The sequence below is a fragment of the Colobus angolensis genome, unplaced genomic scaffold, assembly GCF_000951035.1.
Source record: "Colobus angolensis palliatus isolate OR3802 unplaced genomic scaffold, Cang.pa_1.0 Scaffold132, whole genome shotgun sequence".
Taxonomy (NCBI): Eukaryota; Metazoa; Chordata; class Mammalia; order Primates; family Cercopithecidae; genus Colobus; species Colobus angolensis.
Window position 1 is genome coordinate 129,665 of NW_012114400.1, and position 16,767 is coordinate 146,431.

Sequence of the window (16,767 nt, forward strand, 5' to 3'; positions counted from 1 at the left end):
CCAAATGCTTGGCAGAGGAGATCTGGCCACTGCACTCCAGCCTGGGCAACAGAGTGAGCTGAGGCTGCAAAAAAAAAAAAAAAAAAAAAATTACTAAGGACAGCACAAAGGTCTTTTTAGTCTCAGAGGAAGAAGAACAGGGAGAGGGAGAGTCATGGCTTGGTGGAGTTGGCGTCATTTTCACAGATGTCAGAGTGAAAGCAGAACTGCTCAGCTCCTATTTTGCTTCCAGCTATACAGAGAATTGAAGACCCAGACAAAAGATGGTGAGAAAGTTGCTAGCTGCTTTAAAGAAATTCATTTTATCAAATGTAGACTTGTTAAATACCAGGAATCGATAGAATTTGCAAGTGTGATCCCTAAAATCTTATCAGTACTGAGATTCAGGAAGCCAGGATATATGGGCAAGTATGAGTATAGTTTTCTAAAAGCTGTGAACGCTAGAAATGGTAACAGAGACTTATGGGCTGAGCCCTGGAAATAATTATAAAATATAGATTATTAAACAAAGGCACTTACAAACCAAAAGGAAGCTATTACCTCTAGGAACTAGCATGAGTTCACTCAAAATAAGTCAGGTCAAAACAAACTCCTGACCAGGTACAGTGGCTCATGCTTGTAATCCCAGCACTTTAGGAGACTGAGGTGGGAGGATTTGCTTGAAGTCAGGAGTTTGAGACCACCCTGGACAACGTAGCAAGATCCTGTCTCCACTAGAAAAAAAAAAAATAGCTGGGTGTCGTGGTGAGCACCTGTAGTCCTATCTAATCAGGACGTTGAGGCAGGAGGATTGCTTGCGCCCAGGAGTTTGAGGCTGCAGTGAACTATGATTGCACCACTGTACTCCAGCCTGTGGACAGAGACCTTGTCTCTAAAAACAAAGCAAAACAGAACAAAACAGAACCTCTTTTTCTTTTTTCTTCTTTTTTTTTTTTTTTTGAGATGGAGTCTTGCTCTGTCACCCAGGCTGGAATGCAGTGGCACTACCTCGGCTCACTGCAACCCCTGCCTCCCAGGTTCAAGCAATTATTCTGCCTCAGCCTCCCAAGTAGCTGGGATTACAGGTGAGCACCACCACACCCAGCTAATTTTTGTATTTTTAGTAGATAAAGGGTTTCTCTGTGTTGGCCAGGCTGGTCTCAAACTCCTGATATCAGGTGATCTGCCTACCACAGCCTCCCAAAATGGTAGGAATTACAGATGTGAGGCACCGTACCCTGCCCTCTTTTTCTTTTTTTGAGAGGATTTTCCAGATAGGTGAACTGGGATGGTGCCATCTACTAATATCAGTAAGATATTTGGCCAAGATATTCCTTAGACAATTTACTTGGCTAAATATTATGTCCACCGAATCTTCTTAACATATTAATGTCACCTTGTGCTTTTAACCTTTCTATAAACACCTTGGATCAGATTCACAAATAGCTCAAAGTTTGGAGAGAGAGTATCAACATGTACATCAGAATTAAAATATTTCCTGACTCACATTGATTCACAAAAGCTCCAAATGGAGTTTGATAAAGACAAATGTAAAGATCTGCTCCTAAGTTTAAAAACCCAACTGCCCAAACATCGGAAGATGACAATTCTTAACAATTCTTAAAAGCAGTCCATCAGGAGGAGGTCTAGCCATTTGGATTTACTGCAAGCTCAGTATGAGTCAACAGAATCACGTGGTTGCCAAAATAGCTAATGCATTCTTAGGCTGCATTAACAGAAGTGCACCCAACTCTCGTGTCAGATGGTTCTTGACTCAATAACCCGCCCTACCCAGAGACCTGGGTAATCTCTGTATTGGCCAGAGCAGGAAACTGACACTAATTCCCCAATTCAAAACAAGCTCTCAAAGATCCTCTTCTGTTCGTAGCAACTATTATCTGTCATCCAGGGCTGTCATTCTGAACTGACTGGTGTTCACATCCATTTCCCCAGAACTCTTGGCTTAGATTAGAAGACATTGTCTAGAAAGTCTTTATTTCAGTCTTTTTTCCCATCTGGTCACAGTTCGACTACCAACGCAGACATGGCTTGCACATTCTCCACCAAGAGACACAGGCTCTTCACTCTGGGGCTTGGACTGTTTTCTGGGTTTCAGGACAGTCAGCAACATGGCCTTCATCAGCAGATCATCTGAGAGAAGAGCCCTCCAGAATGATGGGTTCCTTCACTTCCTTCTCAGCACTAGGGCTGGGCCTGTCTTGTCCAGGACTTTCACCTACTTGACAGAGGTGACAGCACACACGAAAGCCATCATCCCATTGACCACATCAGAGCTGTGGTTCCCCACGCAGGGATATATACCATCAATAGCTTGAGAGATCATTTTAGGCACGACATGGGAACACATTTTTATCAAAATATTTATTGTTTTATTTTAGTTCCTTAAATTTTTTGGAAAAATAATATATTCACATGGTTCAAAAATTAACAAATATGAAAAATTTTCCTCCTCTCAGTGTCAAACTCTTCCTGCCCATCAGAAACCACTTTTATTAGTTTCTTGGCATTCTTCCCTCAGAGAAGATTTAAACACATGCAAATGTAGACCCTCTGTCCCCTCCTCTTCTACATACGTATCATTAGATACACGATTCTGCAGCTCACTCTTTAACAATAGTCTCTTATCAGTACATAGAAAGCTTCCTCATTCTTTGTTTATGGCTGTGTAATTTTCTGTCGTATAATAAGTGCCCCATTTTCCAATTCCAATACAGTGTCTCCAATTGTATGCTATCATCATCACATTGTGATGAATGCTCTTGTATATACATCATTTCACACGTCTGTGAATATATCTATAGGATAAACTTGTAGAAGTAGAATATCTGAGTCAGAGTGTTTATTTATTCTAATGTGCTTTTTTTTTTAAAGTATAGCTAGCACACCAAATCTACAATTTCATTATTTGCATTTTTTATAATGAGGGTAGGTTTTAAAATGGTGAATCAGGCCAGGCGCGATGTCTCATACCTGTAATCCCAGCACTTTGGGAGGCCGAGGAGGGTGGATCACAAGGTCAGAAGATCAAGACCATCCTGGCTAACACAGTGAAACCCCGTCTCTACTGAAAATACCAAAAAAATTAGCTGGGAGTGGTGGTGGACACCTGTAGTCTCAGCTACTCGGGAGGCTGAGGCGGGAGAATGGCATGAACCCGGGAGATGGAGCTTTCAGTGAGCCAAGATCACACCATTGCACTCCAGCCTGGGCGACAGAGCAAGACTCTGTCTTAAAAAAAAAAAAAAAAAAAAGGTGAAGCAGTGTGAGAAAAATATTGAGCAAATCTCAGCATTGGTGGTTTGAAAATATGGCTAAAAATTACGAAAGTAGTAAGTAAAGGGCTGGAGTTTAAGAAACACTGACCTAGAACAGAATTATCACATTCCCTACCAGAAGCTCCTAAAGTCTGTATTTCTTACAGGTTCAAAGGTGTCATAGGTAGGGTACTGGGAAAGAGAGAGCTTTGGAGTTAAGGGATTTGTGTTTGAATCTGATTTTCCTCTAGCTGACTGTGAGTCTTGCAGCCTCATTTTTCTTCTGTGGAAAAGTGTGTTGCTTGGTGGCCATTATAATTCAGCTCTTCTGAGTGAATTTGGGGAAGAAAGAGAAGTCAGAATCTTTGTCCTGGCTAGCACCTTTCCCTTTCAACATGCCTTCTCCATAAACATATTTATGATGGCAGCCAGAAATTAAGCTAGATACAATACATAATCATGTGTGTGACCTGTGCAGTCACACAGGGGCCCATGCTTAGAAGGTCGCCACCCTTGCTTTCTTTGCTGTCACCATTGTAAAATTCTTAATAATTCAGAACAAGAGGCCCATGTTTTCATTTTGCATGGAGACGCTGCCAATTCTGTAAGCACTCACACACGGCCTCCTCCCTCCTATCATCCACCTCCACCTACCAACTGCCTCCTATTGCTCTTGAAGGTTACAGCTGTGTGAAGCCTCCCACCCTTGGGGCCATCTAAGGAGGCTAAAGCTTGGTCACTTCTGCTGTGGTCTGGAGTCCCCTCTGCTGACACCATCTGTCCTAGTGCTATCGCTCTATAGGATGCTCTCAGTGTCACTCAGGAGAGTGGCTTTGGGAGGCTAGTACCAACGTCCCCTGGGTATTCTGGGGCGTCTTCACTGGTCAGAGCCCGGGTCTGCAGATGCCTTGGTGATTTTTTTCCCCAATAGGCCCCTGAGCTCCATGGAAGCACTTAACTGCCTGTGCCCCTCTTATTCTGTGTTTAGACCAAGGAAGCATCATGTCTGGGGTCTGAAATCCTGGATTCAAATCCTGACTGTGTTTTGTGCTACCCGAGTGAACTTTCACAAGTCCCTCCAATTGTCAAAAGCTTCAGTTTCCTCATCTGCAAGGTGATTACAGAGCAATGCCTAACTTGCTTGTTTATTGTGAGACTGAAATTTACGACAGAAAAATGAACATAGCATTTGTTTGTTTCATGGGGTGTTGGTCCTCTGTCCTGACATTCCCACCTCCTACTCCAGGCTGACTTGAGAAAAGGATTTGTAGAATGCTGGGTACCACCTCCTCAGCTGGCCCGTGGACACTCCATTCCACCTCTGTCCGAACTCCAAGCAGTTTTCTCTCAGCTGAAGTTTGCTCTGTAGCCATTTCATCCTTAGAATTCCTAGCATGCAAAAGCTTTGCAGAATAGTTCATCACAGTGCAGCACTACTAAAGCCATATAGTTCACGACACTGTCCAGGGTCATTAAATGCTGTGGAAGTCCCCTTTCACACAGAACACTGGACTGTCTACTTTAGAATTGATTGTCATTTGTCACTAAACACAGTTTCTCATACTTCCCTGATTCCCTGCTTGGATTGTCTGCTTAGTACAGTCTGCTTAGTAAGTGGACATCTCTTTTTTTTTTTGGACGGAGTTTTGCTGTTGTCGCCCAGGCTGGAGTGCAGTGGTGTGATCTCAGCTCACTGCAACCTCCACCTCCCAGGTTCAGGCGATTCTCCTGCCTCAGCCTCCCAAGTAGCTAGGACTACAGGCACCTGCCACCACGCCTGGCAAATTTTTGTATTTTTAGTGGAGACGGGGGTTTCACCATATATTGGCCAGGCTGGTCTCGAACTCCTGACCTCAGGTGATCTGCCCGCCTTGGCCTCCCAAAGTGCTGGGATTACTGGCGTGAGCCACCGCACCCGGCTGTGGACATCTCTTTATTACATCCACTGCTTTTCCAGATTCTCTCTTGCTCTCTCCTTCCACTTCTGTCCGTTGGGACGTAGAATGGTGGAAGGAAAATGGGGGAGAGGTATTCTGAATTCTAGAGAAGTGGTTTCTAGCAGAGCAAAGAAACATACAAGAAGCTATTGCAATATTTCACGCAAGAAATAACAATGCTAAGGCAGCCACAGGAAGAGAGGATGGATGTGGATAAATGCAAAAGACAACGTGGTATTTCACATGGAGACAAAGGAGAGTGACCGGGAGGCTGGTGACACCCGTGACTGCCACAGGAAATGGAGTGGTAACCTCAACCACCCCGACACTTTTATACAAGTGACTCTCCAGGCATGCTTCTGGCCATATTGTCTCCCGAGAGCAGAAATCTGAAGACAACTGATATGGCCTTTAATAAATGGGGACTGAACTTTGGGGAGGCCCTAATTAAGACAGCTGGATTCCTGGGAAAAGGAGCCAGTGGGGACTGTGGGAAAATGTCAGACAGGCAGGAGAAAGGTGAGACCACTGCAGTCAGCTACATCTGACTCATCTCTTCAAGGACGGAGGTGGATGGTGCAGAGAACTGCTAGCGGGGAGGGGAAGCTGAAGACCATGATGAGGTCATGGCTGAGCTGGGGCAGTGGGCAGAGGAGGCAGAAGTAAGGCTGTGAAGAGCTGAGGAGATAGTGGGGGCTGAGAGGATAGAAGGGCTGGATGCTCTCCCTGAACTTTGAAAAGGAAGGAATTATGCTGCCCATAGGTGGAGTAGCCCAGGGAGTAGCCCAAGGTCTACCCTGGGTCTGCAGCCCCAACCCCTCTGCCTCTGTGTCTTCCTCACACTGGGCTCCCAAGCCTGTGCAGGCTCAAGTCTTTCTGAAACTTTGGTCAGTCTGTGGTAATACCTTTCCCATGATGAAACATGTTTTTCTTCTCCTTTCTGCATCCGCATTAGTTGCCTTCCTCCTGAACAGAGCTCAACAGCTAAATTAGGCCAAAACCCCAACTCATTTCCAACAAAGTTCACCAAATAAGCTGAGAAATCCCTACGGCCTCACAGGAGTCAGTATCAAGTCACAGGGACTCAGGGGGCTCTTCAGACCCCAGCTGCGCAGGGCCGAGGTCTGAGGTAAAGAAGCAGCCATGTCCCACGTGCACTTCCCCTGCCCTGAACACAGAAGTTAGGATGCAGGACGTGCCTCAAAGGCAGTGTGGATGTAGAGAGGAAGTGATGGCTGCAGCCAGCCAGCGTTAAGTCCTCCTCAAATAGGTGTGCGGAAGTGGGAAGGGCACAGGTCTACCCATGTTCTCACTTTACCTTAGGGAAGGCTGGGGAACAGAAGGCTGAAACCAACTGCACGCAGAGTTCTCAGGCCTCTGCCAAAAATGAGCAGGACCTGCCGGACACCTTTCCCTGCTACAACCTCTTTTTCTACTGTCATTGCCCATTGTCACTGTGGTTCCCCAAAGGTGAGCCTGAGTCCATATTTGCAAGCTTTGCCCTGAGGACAATTATATGTCTGATTGCTGTGGCTGCAGAGGCTTCCAATCCTTCAGGGGCAGGAGCGGTCCCGGCAGTAAGTTATTCCCTATGAGTTCTCACAGGCCAAGAAAGCTCTCAAGTGCTTGATACGCATCATTTCACTTGTTCCTTACCCAAATCCATTGATAGTTAAAGAAGCTAATTCTTAGGTTAGTATTAACCACTTGTTGAAGGTTACAGACCTCATAAATCATGAGGATTAAACCCAGGTTTGTCTGACTCTAGAGCCAAGCTGTGCTCCACAAAGAAGAGAGAAAGAGAAATTGCCACCTCCCCAGGATTTCACTGAATCTAAATACATTTCATTACTTTTTTCTTTCCTGAATCCAAAGCACGTCAAAGACATTTCAGCTGTAAACCTGGCTATTTTTTCCTATTAAGAATAAACAAACACGATGGGCCAGGCACAGTGGCTCACCCCTGTAATCCCAGCACTTTGGGAGGCCAAGGCAGGCAGATCACTTGGGCCCAGGAGTTCAAGACCAGCTTGGGCAACATGATGAAACCCTGTCTTTACAAAAAAAAAAAAAAAAAAAAATACAAAAATTAGCCAGATGTAGTGGCGTGCGCCTGTAGTCACAGCTACTCAGGAGGCTGAGGCAGGAGGATCACCTGAGCCTTGGGAAGTTGAGGCTGCAGTAAGCTGTGGTGATCCTGCCACTGTACTCCACCCTGGGTGACAGAGACCTCGTCTCAAAAACAAACAAGCAAACAAACAATAAAAGCAGAGATGCTATCCTGCCTAGGGCAGGGAATGACTTGGCCCTTAGAAGTGTTCTAAAATTCTGATCTATGACCTGATAGACCCAAACCCTTCTACTGACACAAGTACAGAAGCGGTCATTTCCTGAGGGCAGCGGGGACTAAGGCCAGAACTTGGCAATTGGGGAAGAGGTTGGGAGCTGGAGAGGTCAGAGGCTTCCATCAGCATGAGAGCCTGCCAGGGCACATTGTATCTTGAGGGACTTCATGCTTGAATTCACAGTCTTGCCTCCTAACATTTAACAAGTTTAAATAAACTAGAAATGTTTCCTTACCCTGGGGACCAAAATGAGTTTCTGCAAAGGTAAATACATGTAAAAATAAATACAAAATAGCCAAATCTTTTAAAAACGTTGGAGACATTTGGAATTTGGAGTTTCTGGCATGGTGCTGTGTTTTTCCTGTTTCAGCTGTGGTGGGGCCTCCTAAGAGCTCACCCCATTGCCTCAGCCTCAAACGTGCTGGCTGAAGGGAACTAGGCCTGTAGCTCCATCTGTGCTGTCAGTGAGCTCCCTGGACCCAACTGCCTTTTCAAATCCCATAGGGCCACCTGCACGTTCCCAGATTTCTTCCCTGGCTTGGGCTGGGACACCTTGACAGAAAGGTAGGCAGCTGGGGACAGGTGTGCCCAGCACTTTGGGAGGCTGTAATCCTAGCACTTTGGGAGGCTGAGGCGGGAAGATCCCTTCAGCCCAGGAGTTCGAGACCAGCCTGAGCAACAAAATGAGACCCTGTCTCCACAAATAAAAAATAAAAAAATTAGCCCAGTGTGGTGGCACACACCTGTAGTCTCAGTTACTTGGGAGGCTGAGGTGGGAGGATCTTATAAGCCAAGGAGGCTGACGTTGCAGTGAGCCATGATCATGGCACTACACTCCAGCCTGGGCTACAGAGTGAGACCCTGTCTAAAACAAACAACTAAAAGACAAAAGAAAATGTAGGCAGAGGAGCTGATTGTCCTGTTCTCCAGTAGGACTGGAGTTTGGTGCCTTCTAGCTTTCCCGAGATTATTTGTGAAACTACAAATAAAGTCTTGCTAAGGTAATTTGCCAAAGCCACACAGAGACACTCAACTACTTAGATTTTGTCTGCCTGAGGAAGAAACAGGTGAATCTTGGTGCCCTGGGACTTTCATTTTAACTCTCTGGAAAAAATCTGTGTCACCTGCTGATGTTCCCACTGAGCTGTTTTCAGATTCTAGGTTCTAGAGCAACCTGGCTACCAACTGGAGACCCAGATCCACAGTGGGGCTGGCCTGCCGGGCCTGAGGAAGAGCACCACACACTTCACAAACAGGAAATGTCCTTTTGCAGAGGACTTTATTTTTCCTCTCAAGATAGAGTTCTGAGGAAGAATAAAATGTGTTTAGTTGACCATGAAGTAGCTTTAAATATCAGATACTACCTTCTCAATTCAGGTAACTAATTAACAAATTGGCTCTTTGTTATAACTTTAGGCCAAATGGTCATGCTTTTAAGTTTAGCAATTCAAGGTCTAGCAATTCAGTTTCATTTTGTTTATGCAAAATTCACAATGCTGTATCTCTGAATTAACTATTAATATTAATATCTTCTGAACTACATTGTAATCATTTTCTCATTAGTCCTTATTCTCACTGTTGTTTTAACTAAGAAAAGGAAAAGGAGAACTGAAATCCAGGGTTGATGGCAAACTTAATTAAGTCCTCAAATAATTACAAAGCACCAATTCGCATATGGCACTGGTCTCTTGAGCAAAGACTGGGATGTGATCCTTGTCCCGAAAAATCTTATATGTAATTCAGGATTATATAGAAGGCTTGGGTAAAACATTCGGGGAACAATGCTAGGCCAAATGAAAATACAGTAGTTGGCTGGGCACGGTGGCTCACGCCTGTAATCCCAGCACTTTGGGAGGCCGAGGCGGGTGGATCACCTGAAGTCAGGAGTTCGAGACCAGCCTGGCCAACATGGTGAAACCCTGTCTCTACTAAAAATACAAAAATTAGCCAGGCGTGGTGGTGGGCGTCTGTAATTCCAGCTACTTGGGAGGCTGAAGCAGGAGAATTGCTTGAGCCTGGGAGGCAGAGGTTGCAGTGAGCCGAGATCAGGCCACTGTACTCCAGCCTGAGAAACAGAATGAGACTCTTTCTCATTAAAAAAAAAAAAAAAAAAGAAAGAAAGAAAAGAAAATACAGTAGTTCCCCCTTATCTGCAGGGGATGCATTCCAAGACCCCCAGTGGATTCCTGAAACCTCAGATAGTACCAAGCCCTATATACACTATGTTTTTTGCTGTAGAGTAATGACTAGGGAGCATATACAGTGTGGATACACTGGACAAAGGGATGATTCACATCCTGGGCAGGGTAGATTCTGATTGTATGAGATTTCATTATGTGACTCAGAATGATGTGCATTTAAAACTATGAATTACTAATTTCTGGAATTTTCCATGGAATATTTTTGGACTGTAGTTGACCACGGGTAACTGAAACCTCAGATAATGGAAACATCAGAAAGTGAAAGCATGGATAAGGGGGGCTCCTGTAAGCTCTGTGTGGTACGGGCTGGACACCATTTCCAGAAGATGTCACTGCCTTGTGCCTAATTTCCTAGGACTTTGAACACATATATTTAAATGAATTCTGCCTTGTTCCAGAATTAAAGTGTTCCAGCAGATTGGCTGTTCTGATGTGCCACTTCAGTGAACCAAAAGGATGCCTGTTTTTTTGTTTTTGTTTTTGTTTTGGCTATCTTTCAGCCCCTTGACTTTCAGTAAGATTTTCTGTGCCTTTTATAATGTGTGACACTAAAGTATCTGTCTAGACCTCAGATGACTCTTTGGGGTCCAGTTTGCTGTATCTCAAGCCAGCATTTGATTGGTTGTTATTACCACTCTTGCTTTAGAAGTTATTTCCCAAGCATTTAATCACTCAAGTTGAGGTTTCTGCATTTCAGCTGATTACTCCATTCTTCCGTCCACCAGCACCCATTTGGAGAGGTAAAATCATAGACTCTTAGGTTCATTTGCTCTTCCTTAACTTGGGGGGAAAACACCTGTTACTTTTGGCCAATTGATCCCCCAGTTCAGGTCTCAGAACTAAACCACCCACATCCAGGGTGAAAAAGAGGAGCCTTTCTGCTTCTGGGGGAGGCCAAGCATAGGCTAGGGTGTGAGGAGGGCAGAGAAGAAAGGACCTAGGCATGGTGGTGAGTCCAGGCTTGGGAATTCATAGTGTCTCTTTTGCATGAATCTTATTCCTAGTCTCTCTTTTTGCATGCTCCATAGCAGGCCACCAGGCGGCACTTTTTAAATGATAAATGGAGCCCTCTCACCCTCATCCTCATCCAGTTCCTGGGTGTCTCCTGAGTCACATTCAGAACGGGGAAGTAAAAAGGGCTGTGAAATGAGCCTTGGTGTCATGTGGTTCTTTTTCCCTAATTGGGTCTGGCAGGCCTGGGCACAGGGGCCTGGGAAACATATCTTTTTGGCAAGGGTAGAGGGGAAATCTAGTGCCGTCTACTTTCCCATTCAGTATCTAAGCTGACATTCAGGAAGAAAATCTCCAGAGGGCTGCAGCTGAACCATAAATCTCCTTTTCTTTTTTCCTTTTAAAACTGCACCAGTTAGTACACAAGTGATTTCTAGGCTTACAAAACGTGTCTTCATGATAAGAGGAATGCAGAACAAAAGCAAAAAACGTCCACTTCAGAAAATTGCACTTTTGTGGCAAATATGCATATTCTCACTAATACAAATACTCAAAACAAAAGTCTTTATTTTTTTTCCAGAATCTCTATTTTTAGTTCTGTTTCTTCTGGCAGAAAATATAATCTCATTCAGTTCCAGGCATTCTTAGGCACTTCACGGTTAAACCTACTCAAGTTTCCCTACTCTGAAATCCCCAAACTTTTCTCAGGGGTCTGTCATGTCTCCGTTTGAAGCTAGTTATTTCTGGGAGAGGTGGGTTTCCCTCCTCTGGACTCCAGCATCCCTGTCCAGCGTACAACTCTTGTTTCTCCTTTAGCTGGTCTCTCTCCCTTCTTTATCTTCTGGGGGGTGGAGGGGAGGGCAGGAGCAGAGTGTGGCTGGAAGAGGAGAGGCTGGTGGAGAGTGGAGACTGGTCAGCAAACATTCTTCATCCTGTCTTTCGCTGGGACATGTGGACCATTGCCAACTATTTGTCATTTCTGTTCTCTGGCTCCACCATGGCAATTCTGTAGGACAAATGGCAGCCTCTTGTTTCTCCACAGGAATGGGGGCAGGTGGAGGAAGTCACAAAATAAAAGGGAGGGTGGGTGGGGGACTCATCCATGAATACTTCACAGTATCACGTCTCAAATTTTGTTTGTGCTGAGACGCTCTCCTGTCTCCTGTTACTCCATCCCTGGTACGGTTCACTATCGACAATAGATGCACCATTGCTGAGCAAAGGGCTCAGGGCCAACACCAGGGGCTTCACTTGGGACAGGCTGGAGCTCAGGGTAGAAGTTCCACAGTTCTTTTGTTCTCTCAGCATCCTGAAGAGAGGTGTGCTTGGGCTGAGCCAGGCAGGATACACTGAGTTCCTTAGTCCAGCAACCTGTGCAAAACTGGCACTGCTTTTGTTGAACCTTGAGATGAGTACAGCTTCCAGCCCCACATCTTGATTGTAGCCTGGGGGACACCCTCAGCCAGAGGACCCAGCTTAGCTGTGCTCAAAGTCCCGACCCCCAGCAACTGTGGATAATAAATAAACGTACGTTGTTTTAAGCCTCTAAGTTTGATGGTAATTTTTAATGTAGCAGTAGATAAATGATATAGTAGGAAAACTAAATTGACCTTCTAACCATTCGAATGGGGCAGAAACACGTTGTTAGGGGCAATAACATGTAAATTAACGATATCTGTATAGCAGGTCACCTCTTATGACCTTCGCTGTCTAGAATTTCTGAATTTGGAAACTAAGCCTTCTAGGGAGGGTAGAGAAGCCTCCAAGGAAGGGTGCCCTGCCTCTTTTGTATACATATTTTACATGAGGGGTCTTAATAATCATTGTTTAAGCTACTATGTTGTAATTTGTTATGTAGTAATCGGTAGCAAATACATTCTTGGTAGCAAATACATTCTTGGTCCATTCTATTGTTCAGCATTTAGGAATTCAACAAATATTTTCTGCCTACCTGCTATCTATTGGGCAACTAGACATAGTTACCTTGTCTAGTAACAGACAAGAAATTTGTACTGGGTGCTAGACATGGGAGATCTGAGGTGAGCAGAAACACACACTGTCTGCATGGAGTGGGCCATGTAGTGGTAACACAGATAATCAAATAATCATATTTGTAAAATACAAATAATAAACATAAATTACAGTAATGCCAAGCACTACATGGGAAAAGGGCAATATCTACTCAAGGGTATGAGGGGAGCCTTACTTATTTATTGCTTTTGTTTTTTGTTTTTGAGATGGAGTCTCACTCTGTCGCCCAGGCTGGAGTGTGGTGGCACAATCTCGGCTCACTGCAAGCTCTGCCTCCTGGGTTCACACCATTCTCCTGCCTCAGCCTCCCGAGTAGCTGGGACTACAGGCGCCTGCCACCACGCCTGGCTAATTTTTTTGTATTTTTAGTAGAGACGGGTTTTCACCGTGTTAGCCAGGATGGTCTCGATCTCCTGACCTCTTGATCCGCCTGCCTCAGCTTCCCAAAGTGCTGGGATTACAGGCGTGAGCCACCGCGCCTGGCCTTATTTATCTATTTATTATATACATTTTTTGAGACAGAGTCTCACTCTGTCACCAAGGCTGGATTGCAGTGGCATGACCATGGCTCACTGCAGCCTCGATCTCCAAGACTCAGGTGATCCTCCTGCCTCAGCCTCCCAAGTAGCTGGGAGCACAGGTGTGCACTACCACATCTAGCTAATTTTTTTTTTTTTTTTTTGAGATGGGGTCTCCCTATGTTGCCTAGGCTGGCCTCAAACTAATGGGCTCAAGTGATCCTCCTGCTTCAGCCTCCCAAAGTGCTGGGATTACAGGCATGAGCCACTGTGCCTGATTGAGGAGGATCTAATTTGGATAGATGGGATGAGGAACAGTTTCTCTGAGAAAGTAAACTGAATCTTGCCTCTGGCTGGCATGAACAGTTTGGTGAATAGGAAGGATAGGAGACAAAATTGTGTGGCCATATTGACGAGTTTGGATTTGATACTAAAAGCAATGGGAAGCCTTTTGCAATACCACATTGCCCACACTTCTTATAAGACTTTATTTGCAGTCCTTCTTGAAGTGAAAAAAGTCTTGTTAATAATCAGACACCTAAATTCTAGTTGATCACTGTAATATGTACTTTTTTCTAGGCAATATACTTCTCCAAGTTAACCTCATTAAAATGGGGGTAATAATACCTATATTCATTTATTCACCAAAAGGTGCCTTAATACTTCAATAAATATAAGGGACCCTAATTATGCACAAGGTTTCATAAAGTAACCAAAGATGAATAATCCATGGACCCTAACCTAGCAGAACCTATATATGAAATACAGATTTATTATTTTGTGTAATAAGAATCTCATTTCTGAGACCTTTTGTCCTTACACTCCACCCGCAGAGTTACAAAGAAAGTCCCTATATTAGTAAAATGTGATCCAGCCTATGTCTCAGTTGACTGATCCAGAGGTTGAGTCTAGACTCAAGCTGGACCAATCAGAATCCTTCCCTTGGACTTTGGAAGTGGAACTGAGAAAGAAAAGTCAGTTTTGGTCTTGGTGCCTGAACTTTATCATGGAAAACTTAGGAGGCTTCTGGTGGAGTGTTTTGTCATGTTACTGGTCAAGCAGAGGAGGCTGATTATTGGTGATAAAAGCAAGAATGGAGCAGACCTGCAGAGAAATGTAAGCATGAGTTTTCAGTGGCTGGCATGTAAAAGTTAAGCAGAGTTTTAGGCAGTATTAAACAATATTATTACGGCTCCCAGAAGCCCGGTTTATACTGATTTCATATGAACGGCACTCCTTACAGCACAACTATGTGGCATGAATGGTGTCCCCTGGACTTGTGCTATGAGGCGGTCCTACTTTTAGTTGGGGATGGGGCTGTAGATAAAGGCCAGGGCCAAATAATGAGGGTATGATATACCATTGAAAGCAGGAATAAAATATGTGTTGTGATTCTACATGTCTAAACCCCATGGCAGACATCACTAATTCTCATGGCCCACCTTCCTGCTGAGCTCAAACATGTCCTACTCAATACAGCACCCCAGAGAGTCACTATCAATCAGGATATACGCTGCCTATGTACTTCGTGGCCCGACAACAGCTATAACATGAAACTCATAAGTGGCTGTATCTCAGCAGCAGATGGTTTCCCTCTCGTTAGAATAAACACTGGGTATTATATCAAAGTTAAGGAAATCTTTTGCTTTTGATCTGAGGGCCCAGAAAATTTGAAACCAGTCTTTAAGCTTAGTGGTAACATGGTATCAGTTAATTAACTTGATTTAATACTAATAATGAACAGGATTCTGGAATGTTCACTAATTGTGTGAATTCTGAAATCATGCTGTTTCTTTGGCTTGCTATTCCCTTACTGTTTTCTATTTGGTAAACTCTTAGCCTTCAAGACCCATTGAAATGCTTCCATTTTCACACCTTTTCCTTGACATTCTCTCTTGGAGAAGTAATTCCTCCCCATCTGTTATTGTATATGAATTTACTCTTTTCTCTATTATAGCTTGTTTACTATTGAATTTTAGTTGTTGCTTGTGTCTCTTACCTAGAATCTAGATCCCGCAGGATAAGGATTGTATTTTAAATATTTTAAGCAGCCTTAGCATGTAAATACTTGATTGAATGACAGTGAAACTGTGCTTTCACATGCGAAATACTTTGGGTAGTTTGTCTTAAGAAAACACCCTCAAGTCCTGAGAAAACCAACCAAGTCAATATATTAGGATAAGACTTCCGCATGGGGACCAACTAATCTCTTCTAGTTTACATTTGGAGCAGCAATTGTTGAGAAGAAAAATATGAATATTTTTAAATAAGAAAACTAAAATTTAAAATCACAAAAACATCCAAGAACACTTCATGAAAATTCTATTTTTAAATTTTGGAGCTGGGAAAATCTTTCTAAGTATGACTTGAACTCTAAATGCCATAAGAAAAGATTAATAAACTCAACTGATAAAAATAAAAATAACCTTTTTATTTATAGCAAAAGCTATTATAAAGTGAAACTCAAAATGCAAGAAATATTTGACATTCCTGTAGAAAAGAGCTCCTACAAATCAGTAAGAAAAAGACCATCAAAAGGGCAAAGAAAATATAGAAATACAAAAATATAGAAAAGAAAATACAACTGGCTTTTACACATGTGAAAAGATGTGAATCTCATTTACATTAAGAGAAATGCAAATATATGATACCATTTTTAAAACATCAGACTTGAAAAGATTAAAAAATGTTTTATGACAAACACATAGAATAGGTAAAGGGGCAGGAAAACACGCATTCTTCTACATTGCTAGAGAAAGTATAATTGATAAAACCTTTAAGAAAGGCAATTTAGCAATATCTCCCTTAAATGCCCTCCAATTGACCTTAACTTTCACCTTTAGGAATTGAACTACAAATAGGCTTGAACATATGTAAAATGGCTTGTGTACAATGCTATTCACTGTAGCACTATCTGTAACTGCAAAAGATCAGAAACCACCTAAATCAACAGGGAAATGGTTAAGTAAATTATGGTACATTTATTTATAGAATAGAGTTATTATGCAGTCATAAAAATAAAATTGTTATTGGAAAGTGGTCCTGATCCAGACCCCAAGCGAGCGTTCTTGTATCTCACGCAAGAAAGAATTCAGGACGAGTCTGTAAAGTGAAAACAAGTTTATTAAGAAAGTAAAGGAATAAAGAATGGCTACTCCATAGGCAGAACAGCCCCGAGGGCTGCTGTTGCCCATTTTAACGGTTATTTCTTGATGATGTGCTAAACAAGGGGTGGATTATTCATGCCTCCCCTTTTTAGACCATATAGGATAACTTCCTGATGTTGCCATGGCATTTGTAAATTGTCACAGCGCTGGTGGGAGTGTAGCCATGAGGGTGACCAGAGGGAGAGGTCACTTTCATCGCCATCTTGGATTTGGTGGGTTTTGGCCAGCTTCTTTACTGCAAACTGTTTTACCAGCAACGTCTTTATGACTGGTATCTTCTGTCAACCTCCTATCTCATCCTGTGACTTAGAATGCCTTAACCATCTGGGAATGCAGTCCAGTAGGTCTCAGCCTTATTTTACC